This window comes from Crocodylus siamensis, chromosome 11, assembly GCF_052110815.1.
Source record: "Crocodylus siamensis isolate JL-2025a chromosome 11, ASM5211081v1, whole genome shotgun sequence".
NCBI classification, from domain to species: domain Eukaryota; kingdom Metazoa; phylum Chordata; order Crocodylia; family Crocodylidae; genus Crocodylus; species Crocodylus siamensis.
Genome location: NC_143405.1, coordinates 37,606,624 through 37,620,075, shown reverse-complemented (window position 1 = coordinate 37,620,075; position 13,452 = coordinate 37,606,624). Strand labels below are relative to the sequence as shown.

At 41.6% G+C, this 13,452-nt stretch overlaps 1 protein-coding gene and 1 long non-coding RNA gene across 10 annotated transcripts in view; one reads left to right on the top strand and one right to left on the bottom strand.

The window, feature by feature from the left end:
* The window catches only part of LOC149855749 (uncharacterized), a 70,222-nt gene extending 69,674 nt beyond the window's left edge, over positions 1–548 (bottom strand). Inside the window, exon 1 of the long non-coding RNA XR_016438590.1 lies at positions 228–548. This is a non-coding gene — a long non-coding RNA (uncharacterized LOC149855749). The remainder of the gene's footprint in view (positions 1–227) is intronic.
* The window catches only part of IQSEC1 (IQ motif and Sec7 domain ArfGEF 1), a 684,223-nt gene that overhangs the window by 451,036 nt on the left and 219,735 nt on the right, over positions 1–13,452 (top strand). The gene's annotated exons all lie outside the window — the stretch shown is intronic.

Below are 13,452 nucleotides of genomic sequence, written 5' to 3'. Positions count from 1 at the left end.
AATCTCTCTCTCTCTCTAGCGATTTATTTTACATGCTGTTCAGGGTTGGAACACAGACGAAAATTTGTTTTTGTGAACATTTGCCCCTTTTCTTGGAGCTTACTTAAATCCTGCATGCATGTTTGGCATACCACAAGGATCAATTTGCTTAAGAAAAAGAAATAGGGCTGCAGAATAAAAAGCTGAAATGATAAACATGCCACCCTAATACAAAACTCAAATCTTACCTGTGTGCTATGTGAAAAGGCAGCTTGTTTAAATATGACGACAGGCTGCGGCTGCTGTGTATCAATGCTCACATTCTTTGGGTGGTTCATATTTGACATACTGCGTTTTCCTTGCCAAGCTCAGTTGCTGTAGATTCCAGCGGAGTTCATTCCCGGAATGGAGCAATTAAGACACTCGGTGATTGTGTCTCCTCTTAGTGATTTAAAAAAAACGTACATTTAAAAAGAGCTAGTTGCTTACTACTTTCATGCTGTAATTTCTTTGTGCAGTAGGGCTGTATATTTTGAATGCTGTGTTTTGTGGTGCAAGTTTCCACAAGGAATCACATAATCTAAATAATTACTGCATTTCACACTATAATTATTCATAGTGCCAAAGAAACAGTTCAGAGCCTAGATTCCTACATGAACTTTCATAACAACTGAAAAAGCAACTTGAAAATTTTTTTTCCTTGGGGATACTGATTGCCAGCAAATCCCCTAGGTCCACAAAATATGGTCTACATTTTAAGGAAATTGGGATTGATCCTCAACAGAGGTTTCAAAGGAGATAAAATCATTTGTAAAGAGCCTCTGAGTCAGGACTGAAGGCAGTGAAGAAGTGACTGCCTGAAATTAATCTGATTAGTGTTTAAGTGTAGAGCCGTAGTTTTCATAGTACAACATTCACCCTGACCTCAGTAATACTGAAGGGAAAGTGCTTTTCAACATTTCAACATGAAAAATCATAAGCACATGCTCTTATAATAAAGAAACTGAAAAATAAGAACCTTTGGGCATGGTGAGTATGGTTGTTGGTCCTTTATTCTTTACTTAAAATGCAGCTTTCAAGTCATGCTCATCACTATATAGCCAGGTTTGTTTTGTTTTGCTTTGCTTCACCACATTTATTATTATTTAGAATATTTCAGTTGAACATTAGGTTAATTGCTTACAGCAGTCTTTATTTATATAGCAGCTCACTGTGGCTGCCACAGCTAGTGCAGTGCAAAATAAAGTTCCTCTTTGCATAGTCCTAGGAGCATTACTTATGAAGTTGTTAGTTGTTTTAGTAGCTAGTTAGAACATCTTTTCCATGTATGTAGCACTGGTGACCCCCTGAGAGGGTAAGGAAAAGGGAATATTCCGTTTGAAAAATCTCATAGGCTTTTATTTTTTTTCAAAGGGGGGAAAAGTGGTGCATTCATAATTTACTGTTTTGCTGTTCTTAAGCAGTCCTCCTGCCCTGGTCCCATTTTTAGAACGTTAAAAAGCTAAAATACCCTGTTTGTCTCATGTTTATCTCCATCAAGTAGCAGCATCTCTTTCCTTCTGTCCAGAGACTAGCTGCTTAAGGAAATGAGGCATGTTCACATATAAGAAATATAAGGTATCACCTCAGATGTTTAATCCAGTTTTGTGATAGATTTTTCTGATATATATATATTTAAAGCAACATAGCTAAATGATTGCAACACCTATTGTGGCTGTAGTTAATCAGCATAAAAATGTCTGTCTTCAATATAACAGATATTTCTTCTGGAATAGGAATTAAACTTTAATGGTATAAACACCTTTCTACTCCTGTAACTGTGTCCACACTAAGGAAGGTTATAATGCTTTAAGTCTACTGAAAAGCTATCAAGCAATATAATTTTTATGTATAGACAAGGTTAATGTCTTTCTCTGTAAAGGAAAATGACTGTTTTTCAAATTAACGAATTAGGGCCAAATCCAGTTAAAGACATTCAAAAAGCCTGAGCCTGAATTGATTCAATCTTTGCAGGTTAGTCTAACCTGGCTAAGCTAAATCAGTTTTGTAACCAGACAGGCATCCCTGAAATGCAGGCACCTACCTGTAATGGCTTAGGCTAGAAGCTGGGGGGGCGCTAGTACAGCCCTCCCTTCCCTTGCACAGAGCTGAGCTGAGGGGGGCATGGCCAGGCCCCAGCAGGACATTGTGATTAGGAAGGGGGTCCCCTCCCTCCGCCTCCTTGATAACAGATCATTTATCAGCTCTGTTATCAGCATTGAATGCCCCATCAGAAAATAAAGCCTCACTCATTACAAGCTCTTAAACAGCTTTTTCCAAAGGAAAATGCATATCAGCCTCTGGCTTCTTTACTATTTATTCTATCCAAGAAGAGCACACACCAATTGCAGATGTCTCCTCAACCTGGTGAAGGGATTTTAAACTCAAAAGCTTGCTAAGAAAATTTTTTTCAACTATTTAGTAGGTCTAATAAAAGATATCAGATTTACCCAAGGAACCTTGTTTGCCTTTTCCAAAGGAAGGAATGCAGGGACATTACCATCTGAGCTGTTGATTACCTCCAAAAAGCCCAAAGTGGACACTATCCTATCTGCCTTACACAGTGTTAGCTAACATACCACATGCTGGCTACAGTCTGTGCTGTGGGAGAGAGGAGGAAGGAATCCCTGCTTAAGCAGCAAGCAGTGAAAGGAGGAGAGGGGGCACAGGGAAGCCAGCAGACCCTGCTGTGCCTACAGGTCTGTGCTGGAGCTCCAGCCAAGGAGCAGAGGAGAATGGCCAGCCCTGCTGTGGAGCAGAGAGCCCCACCTAGCCCAGAAAGCATGCCAGGATGCTGGGTGTGTCTGGTTTAGCTTAAACCAGCAAAGGGTCTGGGATGGACATTGCATCAAATGGTTTAACCCAAATCAGTTAAGTCTGATACTACATTTAACCAGGATCATCTCGAACTGGCTTCAGCCATTTTCCAACTGGTTTATGTGCAGTGAACATCTGCTCTGTTACAGGTTTAAACCAGTTTCTGATCACTTAAACCAGTTTGTGTAATGTCTGTCCCTAGCACCATTAACTTTAATGCAAGTTAGTTAGGGTTATTATACACCAACCTTTGAATTATTATCACTTCTTGGAAGACATCATGCTGACCTATATTTTAACTTTGCTGCCTGGAGTAGTCCCATTGAAATAAATGGGACCTCTGAGAGTAGCAGAATTAAGGGCCTGTCATAAGCATCATTAGGACTAGGCTTAAGCACAATGGCATAGCATAATGGATGCCCAGTCCTGCTTGGTAACTTTGGGTCATACTATAGTTAGAAAATAACAAAACCTGTCATACTGCTTGTTTAAAATATACTGTACCATGAAACTTACATATTCTTCTCAGTTACAGTGAAACGAACTCTCTAGCAATATCAATTCAAGTGAAAATCTACCAATAGCAAAGTGAAAGGAAAGTCCTAAATTACTGAAATCTCTAAACACTCTGCTTAACATGAAACTTAAAAAAAAAATGGAATTCAGGGAATACCCATAACACTCAACTATTTCATGATCCCATTAACAAACAGAAGGAAATGAGCATAGACAAAATCCATCTTCAGAATACCTTATCCAGTCAATTCTAAGATGAGGCTTTTCCTCCCCATTTTAACATGGTTGTGAGGGAGCAGGCAGCAGCTGTAACTTGAGGTCTGGTTGAGGTTGTGCAGGGGTAGCACCAGCTCTTCCCAGTGCGGGGCCTGAGGTGGACTAGACAGAAAATTGTGGGGGTGGGCTGTGCTATACATCCTCTGGCCAAACATACTTATTCTTTTTTTTAACAATACCCACTTAAGGACTTAAGGCATTGCACTTCTGTGGGTGGGAGCGGGGTGAATTCAGCTATGTGGGGTGGGTGGCAGCAGGCTGGGGAGGAGGCAGGGAGCTTGGACAGGGGTAGCACTGGGAGGAGTGTCTATGGGGAGGTTAAGCTGAATTCTGGTGTGGCTATAGCCTTCCCCCCCCAAGTCCGCCCCTAGCACTGCCCCTGAGGTTGGGGGGCTGGGGCTGGAAACACAGCTGCCTCTTTCCCCCACCCCCACCGCCTCTCCTAGTGTCTGCTTCCCTACTGCTTGTCCCCCACTGCTGCCTTCCATCTTGTTGATAATGCAAGATCCACTTTCCCTTCCAAGCCCCAATGTTTCTGTCATGCCACCTGTGACTATGCCATTGTGGAGCCATGAATAGGTAAAATTTCCCTCTGTGTAATGCCACACCATTAAACTGTGGCTCTAATGTATAAATCCCTAAGAATAGCTCCAGAAATCATCTGTGAAGTAGGTGTTAAATGCATCAACCTCAAAAGATACATTTCCTCTTTTCCTTTGCTGTTCCTGAGAAAAGAATTCTATTTACCACTGTGCTGTTGAGTAAAAAGCAAGGAGAAATTTTTGGCTGTGTTATTGTAAAGAGTGACACTGAGAAGTAGAAATACTGGAAGAAGAACTGGTTCTTTCTCACTCCTCAATGAAAATACTGCCATCCTCTGCACAGGGAGCCTCTCCCACCACTTCTGATTAAATAGGAAGTGATTAGACAAATAAGACAGCTTTTTCCCTGAGGGGCTGCATCAACACTGCTGGTTGGATGAATCTTAGGGCAACCCTCAAGCCCAAACTTGCGTGGCCAGTGGTACTGAAAACTGCTCAGATTGGCCCCTGTCCAACCTTACCTCAGAGACTCTGTTGAACTTCCTGATCTGAATGAGAGCTGCTGTCATGCCCTGCCCTGCCCTGTCCCATCCCATCCCATCCCATCCCACAGCATGTGTGGAACTCACCAGAGCTATAGGCACCTTCTTCACCAATCCCATAACTCCCTGTTCCTGACCTCTGGCCTTTCTGCATCCCACTTCCTGTCTACGGCCTTATACTTACAGCACAGAAGAGCACTCTACAGACTGATTCCAAGTAAGTCTCGGTGTAACAGAGTAGGAATACCATGTGCAGTGGCCTTTGTCATTGGCCTTAAGATAAAATACACAAAGGTTGAGTGGCTCATAAAATAGGAGATTGCTAAATGTTGGTATAGATGTTCACCATGAATTTCTAGCAGCAGTTGTGTTTCCTGCCAGTTACGTTTCCTTTCCTATAGGAAGAGGATTCAATTGTACACTTTCACCCCCCAGAATATTAAACTGACCTTTCAAGTTAAGGTACAGTGTTCATAAAATCCAGTACTACCTATTACATCGGTACCTATAGGTTGGGTGCCCAAAATAGGCAAATAGAAAATAATCCATTAAAATATTTGTGTCAATTGTTGTATTTTCAGACTCATGCCAGTATTAAAACACAGCAGTATGCGCTATAGCAAGACTGGAATAAAATCAATTACCTTTTGAATTACTAGTTTTCTCAGTAATGTGCCACATGCTCACCCACTCTTAAGGATGGGGTTAGTGGTTAGGAGAGCAGACTGGAGCCATCTGAATCAGCAGATCCACAGCCCACAGAGAATAAATTGAAGGGTGTATAATAAAGTAACGCATAGTTTTCAGCTTGCATCTTAAAGTTCCATTTGCAAGTAATAGAGGAAAATAGTGAATAGTTTGTTCTTTGGGCTGTACACATCTGGAAAAAGTAAAACTGTGTTCTTCAGTATGTGAGTTGTCATGGTGCTGCTGCTTTTTTTTCTCTCATAAACATTTCCATCTCGATTCAGTCATCTTTATTTTTAACTATTCTTTATTGGTCAAAATAGTGACAGGCAAAAGGGTTTTTTCCCCCCTTTAACGTCTTTGTAATCAAGAAAGAACAGTTTTCAAAGACAACAATTAAACGGTTTTTACTTGCCTTTACTTGCATTTCTGATATTTGTGGGTTCTGGTAACTTTATGTCTAGAAGAAAAATGATTTTCAAGGAGGTGTTCAAGAAGAGATTGGATAGGCAGCTGGCTGGGGTTACTTAACCCCAGCGCTCTTTCCTCCCTGGACCAGGGGTCAGACCTGATGATCTGCCCCGTGTGCCACGGGGGGGGTGGCACACACAGTCTTGCAAGGCCTTAAATGCCTATATACCAATGCCTATATACCAATGCTCGCAGTATGGGGAATAAACAGGAGGAACTCACCCTCAGAATAGCTAGTTCAAACCCAGATGTCATAGGGCTAACAGAAACGTGGTGGGATTCATCCCATGACTGGGCAGTTAGCATTAGGGGCTATAGGCTTTACAGGTGGGATAGAGAAGGAAGGAAAGGTGGGGGTGTGGCGCTCTATGTCAAGGAGCACTACGCATCCTCTGCCAGCAGAATGGGGTCAGACGAAGGGCAGGCTGAAGTGCTCTGGGTCAAGATTCAAGGGGGCCGTGGGCAGAGCGATTTGACAGTGGGCGTCTACTACAGACCCCCCGACCAAGGGGAGGAGCTGGACCGGGATTTTTCGGGCCAGCTTGCAGAGGCTCTTAAGGCAAGGGATGTAGTTGTCATGGGTGATTTTAATTACCTGGACATCTGCTGGGAGGAACAGTCAGCCAGGACAGACCGTTCCAGGAGGTTCCTGGCTGAGATACAGGAGCTCCACTTAATTCAGGAGGTGCACGGTCAAGTTAATGCCTTGAGGAAATGCCCTGTTGGACCTGGTCCTGGCCACAGGTGCACGGTCAAGTTAATGCCAAGAGGAAATGCCCTGTTGGACCTGGTCCTGGCCACAGGTGATGACCTGGTAAGGGGCCTCCAGGTTCTCGACCACCTGGGCAATAGCGACCATCGCTTGCTGGAATTCACCATCCAGCACAGGGTGTTAAGGGCCTGCAGCAAGATGGTAGCCCTAGACTTTAGGAGGGCCAACTTCAACAAGTTGAGGAGACTAGTGGGTGAGATGTTGGGGTCCTTGAGGGCAGGGGATCTCAGTGTCCAGGACAATGAATGAAGAAGGCACCAGATAATGTGGGGCCCCTGCAAAGTACACTGGGCAATCTGGTGGTTGCGCCAAAGGAGAAAGTGGAACTCTTTAACTAATTCTTCACCTCCATTTTCTTGTGCAGGGACCGGGACTCCCCCGCTGTGATGTCAGACGGACTCGAGGGGAACGCCTCCAGACCTCAGGTTGGGGAGGATTGGGTTAGAGAGCTTCTGGAGGGGCTGGACGTGCTCAGGTCAGCGGGTCCAGATGCTCTCCACCCCAGGTGTCGAGGGAGCTAGCTGGGGTTATTGCAGGGCCCTTGGCACGGCTTTACGAGCGCTCGTGGTGCTCGGGCCAGCTGCCAGATGACTGGAAGATAGCTAACGTAGTCCCCATCTTCAAAAAAGGGAAGAGAGAGGACCCGGGCAACTATAGGCCTGTCAGTCTTACCTCAATCCTAGGGAAACTCTTTGAGAAGATCCTCAAGGAGCACATCTGTGATGGGCCAGCTTCAGGGATGATGCTCAACAGCAACCAGCACAGTTTTATTAGGGGCAGGTCTTGTCAGACCAACCTGATTGCCTTTTATGATCAGGTCACAAAGGCAATGGATGCAGGTGTTGCCGTGGATGTCGTCTTTCTAGACTTCAGCAAGGCCTTTGACACCGTCTCCCACCCCATCCTCATTAAAAAAACTAGGCGACTGTGGCATTGATGCCTACACAGTCAGATGGATTGCAGATTGGCTAAAGGGTCGTACTCAGAGGGTGGTGGTGGACGGGTCATATTCAACCTAGGGGGAAGTGGGCAGCGGAGTCCCCCCAGGGCTCGGTCCTGGGGCCTGCGCTGTTCAATTTCTTCATCAGCGATTTGGACGATGGGGTGAAATGCAACCTGTTTAAATTCGCAGATGATACCAAAATTTGGGGTGAGGTGAGCACACTAGTAGGGAGGGAAAGATTGCAGCAAGATCTGGATAGGTTATAGGAGTGGGCTAACAAAAACAGGATGTGTTTCAATACTGACAAGTGCAGGGTGCTGCACTTAGGCAGTAGAAACCAGCAGCACACTTACAGAATGGGAAACTCCCTTCTTGAGAGCATGGAGGCAGAAAGGGATCTTGGAGTCATTATTGATCCAAGATGAACATGAGCCGACAATGCGAGGTCACGGTTGGCAGGGCTAACCGGACCTTGTCATGCATCCACAGGTGCATCTCAAGTAGAGCCAGGGAGGTGATCCTCCCCCTCTATGTGACGCTGGTCAGGTCACAGCTGGAGTACTGCGTCCAGTTCTGTGCACCCCATTTCAGGAGGGATGTGGACAACATTGAGAGGGTCTAGAGGAGGGCCACCTGCGTGATCCGGGGACAACAGGGCAGACCCTACATTGAAAGACTGCGGGACCTAAACCTGTTCCGCCTTCAAAAGACAAGGCTGAGGGGGGACCTGGTGACTGTCTATAAACTCACTAGGGGGGGACCAGAAGGGTTTGGGGGAGACACTGTTTCCCCTAGCACTCCCTGGCATGACAAGGAATAATGGACACAAATTATTGGAGAGTAGGTTTAGATTAGACATCCGCAAGAACTGCTTCACAGTTAGGGCGGCTAGGAGCTGGAACCAACTTGGTAGGGAAGTGGTGCTGGCTCCTACCCTGGGGATCTTTATGAAGAGGCTTGATGCCTACCTGGCTGGACTCATTTGAATCCAGTTTTCCTCCTGTCCAGGCAGGGAGTCGGACTTGAAGATCTACAAGGTCCTTTCTGACCCTACTTCTATGATTCTATGATCTGCCAGGTCCCTTTCCAACCCTAGAAATCTATGAAATCTATGATGGCCTAGATGGGAGGGAAGCATATCTTTTTCTTGTAACTGTATCTTGTACAAAGTAAGAATCTATTTCTGAAGGATTATACTAAGGCTTCACAGTGTCCTATAAAGTAAAAAGTATTTTGCAGGGTGCAACCAAAAACAATTGCAAAGAATATTAGGAAATCAAATGTTTTAGCATGGGGCAGAAATACACAGGCTTTGAAAAGTATTGTCTAATTTTGGAAGCGAGAGCAAAGAACTTGAGTTATAACTCGGACTCAGACGGTGGTTCCCCTTTGTGGATTTGGGTAACTAATTCGGAGTCTAATATTGTAATTTCTTTTCAGCTCCTCCACGTAGTCAGTGGGCAAGGATTACATAATCAGAGCTGTAATTTATGAGTCAGTTTCCTTTGCTGCAAATTGTTACAAAAATACCAACCTCACATGGCTGTTAGGAGGAATGATACTTTTTTTATGAAGTGTTTTGAAGATAGAGTAATATATATTTTCTGAATACACCTTTGGCAGTACCAAGGTTAAGACCGCCTGGTATTATGTTAGAGATTTGCCTTTAGTTACTCTTTGGATAACGGTTTTAAATACCAGTAGATATTCTAGAAATTTATATGGATTGGTACAGACAATATAATTCATTCAAGCAAGTCTTTCCTTTCATCATATTTTAAATATCCACAGTGTATTTATGGTACTTGCTACTTCATTAACTTGCATGTAGTTCTTAAAATTATAACCCTTGTCTGTAGTGTGTTTAAATTTAGAAAGTTTGTTAGGCAAAAATCAATGAATCATTCATAGTATTCTGAATACTTCTATCTTTTTGTTACTTTACCTGTGTGCGTGGCTCACCTTATAGGCATTCTTCTTGTGTTTTAATGGAGTACAGACTTATTAATTATATTACTACAAACTAACTTAGGGCTAAATTATCTCTTTCTAAAGACAGCGCCGATAACTATGCACTTAGTGAATCTTTGAAAAGCCTCTGAATAACACAAAAATGATATTGGAAAGTTAGCCTGAAGTAAATGATGGCATTTAAAATGCCATTCTATGTTAGGCATGATCAGCAAATGTGAGACCTGTATTTAAAAAAAAATGTGTAAAATGAACTGTTTTTGATATTATCTCTATTCTGTGTATTGGATTCTAGAAAGAAAATTGCAGTGTGTTGGCTAGTCTGTGCTCTCAATTGGTCCCTCTGTTACAGGTTGCTCAGAAGTACAAATCATAGCTGTCCTTATTTTAACTCTTTTTAATTTCTTTGACCTCAGCTAGGAAACTGTCCCATCAGAACTTGATAATCTGAATTCTCTTCTTCTTTGAAAAACTTAATTTGTGGGTGACATATGGTGAGCTTTACAAGGAAAGCCATGAAGGGCTGAGTGGTTACAAATCTGTTAAAGCATTTAATGGTTAGAATAGGGAAGTGAGAGGTAGAACTGCTTGGTTCAGGGGTGTCAAGCATTGGCCTGCAGAGCCATTTCCTCTGGCCTGTGGGGCTTCCTGTGGGCCTGGGGATTCAAGGGCGGGGTGAGCAGAAGGCAGGGTCTGGTGCAGAATTAGAACTATGAGGTCCTGTTGTTAACAGCCTTTGGTAGTAAGGAAACGAGCAATGGTTGGGCCAACGCTGCACTGCTCATGCCACTGCTGCTTGCCCTCCCATGATATGCTGCCACCACTCATCCTACCACTAGGAGCCCAGCAGTCTTTATCTAGGCTAGGAGGACAGGATGAATTTGACACCCCTGCCTTTCTTTAATTTTAAGGTTTGCTCTGAATGCATTACTTGACACCTGGTGACATTTACCTAATGTTTTCCCTGCCTTATTTTATCCGTGTATAAGATGGATATATCTAGCAAAGAGAAGTGAGAGTCAGTTCATGTTTTCAAAGTGCTTTGAAAATAATCATTATTATTTATACCCTAATGCACTTGATTTACTGTTAGTATCAGGAAAAGTTAAAGATCTATACCAAGGTGGTCTTCAACTAATCCTATTGGATTTTCACATGTAGCAAAACCACCACTTGACTTATTTCTAAACAATTAGCAGCTTTCATTCAAGACTAAAGATTTGCAGATGAATACAGAGTTCCTTGGAAGAGGTGTGTAAAAACATATAGAGAGAGCTTTTGTACAGTGACTTTAGTCAGTGATACTCATTGTTTTTTACACCATAAAAGTAGTTTCTGCCATCACATGCATTTCAAATTTGAACTAGTTTAATTCCAAAACACCAATTGAGTTTTGTATCAGCTAGCAAGAAAATGCAAATTGGTTAAAGCTCAGTAAAGGATTTAGTATCAGGCTTATCCACAAATCTGCATGCATTTTAGTATAACAGAATCTATAATAGATTCCAAATTATTCCAAAAATGATTTAGATTATTAGTCTGGAATATAAAGAGCTTAAGTCTTTGAGCTGGGCACATAAAAAGTGGTTTTTGCTCATTCAGGTTTTTAGCATCTCATTCTCTGTTGCAACACATTTAGCTGAAAATTGACATTGGTTTTAATTTATACCTTGCATTGTTTTGATGAAAGTTTGTGCATAAACCAGCCATAAGTCTTAAATGATGCCAAAGTTCTGTCCTTTCACGAAACAGAGCACTAATGATAGTCAGTGAAACCCTAGAAGTCAGAAATCCGACCCAAGCAGCCTAGAGAAGTTAACAAGAACAATTTGATTATTTATTTACTTTAAGCCTTTCCTAGGAGCTTGTTGATGTGGAACCAGTAGTGTACAAGACTGGTAAAACTGTTTACTTAGACATGGGGGAATTAAATTGTGTTTAGGGTACTTTGTATTTTAATGCTTGCTTAAGCTGGTGTGTGCAGCAAAAAGATCTATTTCCTGTTTCCTGAAACAAGTCTGGGGCACCCTGCAAGTGGCAGTACTGAGAACAGAAGTGAAGTCTGGTGCTTAACATACTGTTGTTATTGCTGATTTCATTGCTTGACAGCTCACCAAACTATCTAGACATTATCTTTTAGAATTGCTATTAACTATATTTCATTGCTACCTGTCTTAACTAGTTTATCTTTACTTTACCTTTAACTTGCACAATTGTTTCCTTCATGAGGTTTTCATTTATAATGTTTTATGAAATGTTATGGATAAATATTTCTTCTTCTATTTTTTGTAAATTTAATTAGTTTTAGCATATAATATGTAAGACCCTTTCCTGCACTAAATGCCAAAAGAGACTGTAAGACAATGACACTTAAATCTTTAGTAGTTTAATTAGAATTATTTTCCCAACTAAACCAAACTGTAGGGGGGAGGTTTTTTGTTGTTTTTTAGCTTTTATAGTTTTAGCAGAATTGTATATTCTCCCTGAAGGAACCAGATGGATTTTTAGAATTGGTGAGTACTGATAATTTACTAATTGAATGAGGATATTGGTACAAAAAGATATTGGTACAATATCTGATCCTACTTTATGAAATGCGTTTGAAAAACCTTTCATAAGCAGATGTTAATAAATTTTCAAAAATAGCTAGTGTTTGGGAAAAGTTTGGTTAATTCTTTTCTTTTTTTTTTCTAAGAGAGGTTTATGTTCCAGAGTGTAGTCTGTTTTGTTCTTCATATCTGAGTTTTTGCATGCTATATGTAAGGAGCTTTTTTGCTATTCTGTCCAAAAAGTGTCTGCATATCAATAATTTCCCTTGACAACTAATATAAAGACAACAAGACTTTGTGCGGTAAGCAAGGAGTCTTGCTATCTGTCTTCAGTTAAGAATGAATTCATTGTCTCTTGCTATAATTAACTGCCTGACAGTTACAGAATGATTGAAATGTTTGAAATGTGGATCTTTATCACTAGATGACTAAGAATAAAAAAGTAATTGAGATGTTTATTTGACTTGTTCAATGGGCAGACGGTCTAATGATGATAATGTTCCACAAAGATTATTTTAAATCTCATTTGGTCATTCACTTCATTACTTTAAACCCTTAAATTTCCTTACTTAAAAAAATTTGTGCAGACCTTGGAACAGCCAGCTCTATGATTGCTGGACTTGGCACAGTCATATGGAATGTTTCCATGATAAAGGCGTACTGAAGTCTGAACATTCATGCCACAAAGTGATCAATTAAAATTTAAATATGTTCTCAAGTTTGTCACACCTGTGAATATATTTTCTGTCTATATGGCATGCATGGTATTTTGCCTTTAATGGTTTCCATTATATTGTTATAGCATGGTAATGAATAGTATTCTTTCATACCATCAGGGGGCCACTTTCATGATCTAATGAGGCCCATTTTGCATTGGGAGTTGTAACAGGTCGGTAAATTATGCAGGAGGAATTGTTTCCTTGACATGATGCAGCCTGGCTCAGCTTTCATGAAGCCCAGCATTCACAGGGACTTTGTTTTTATAATATTGATGCGTCTGTTGATTATGGTATTTGCCATATCATGGGAGGGGCAGATGAATTCACAATCAGAGCTGTGTCATTCATTTGCTTTCCTGAGTGTCATAAAATCCTATCCCTTCATGTTAATTGTGAATTAGGATATGTTCTTTTAATGGAAATCACCATTGGTTGGGAAGAAAAAGTCTGAAGTTGATGTTTGTTAATTCAAATGAAATGAGCCATGGTGAGCATATGTAGTACTGTGCTGAGTGCTCTGTATTGGTACCAGTTAGTTGGTAGTGATCAACTACAAAAACTGGTGTGAGGACCAGTTACTTGAAAAACTGTCGTTCCCCCCGTTAGAATCAGTTAGGTACTTCTTCTCT